The sequence below is a fragment of the Echinops telfairi genome, unplaced genomic scaffold, assembly GCF_000313985.2.
Source record: "Echinops telfairi isolate 266 unplaced genomic scaffold, ASM31398v2 ScPeMD7_7458;HRSCAF=8496, whole genome shotgun sequence".
Lineage (NCBI taxonomy): Eukaryota > Metazoa > Chordata > Mammalia > Afrosoricida > Tenrecidae > Echinops > Echinops telfairi.
The window spans coordinates 11,149,914-11,150,498 of record NW_022111358.1 but is presented as its reverse complement, the minus strand read 5'-3'; positions in this window follow the sequence as shown (position 1 = coordinate 11,150,498).

Here is a 585-nt window from a genome sequence, read left to right as displayed (position 1 = left end):
AAGAGGAGGGGGCTGGTAGATGCTCTTTGTGGATCATTTACTATGCAATAGGGACTATGTTAAATTCTCCACAAGCATCATCTAACTGATCCTTATGACAACTCTGTCATTGGACTTTTTATTACCTCCAATGTATTGACAAGGATATTGAGATTTGGGAAAATTAAGTAAGTTTCTCTAAGTCACATAGCAGTGTCAGGGCCTAAACTGTTATCCCAGGTAAAACTCCAAGGTCTAAGCATTATAGGATAGAGGTTAAGAGGTCCGATCCTGAATTAAATTCCCCTGGGCTTCAAAACTAGCCCCATCGCACAGTCCCATGGCCTTCAATGAGTGGCCTAACCTTTCTGTGCTTCATCTTCATCTGTACAATATACTTCATAGAGCTACAAGAATAAGAGAAGTTAGATCATGGAAAGCACTTGGGATAGCACCTGACATGCACAAAACATTCCAAAAATGTTAACTGCAACAAAGAGCTGAAGAGAGGATGCTTAGTTGTGGGGGGAGGTCAGATGCGCAGGCATTCCCTCCCCTGAAGGCAATCAGTTGCCAGACTGCTGTCTCATCCCACCACAGGGGTGG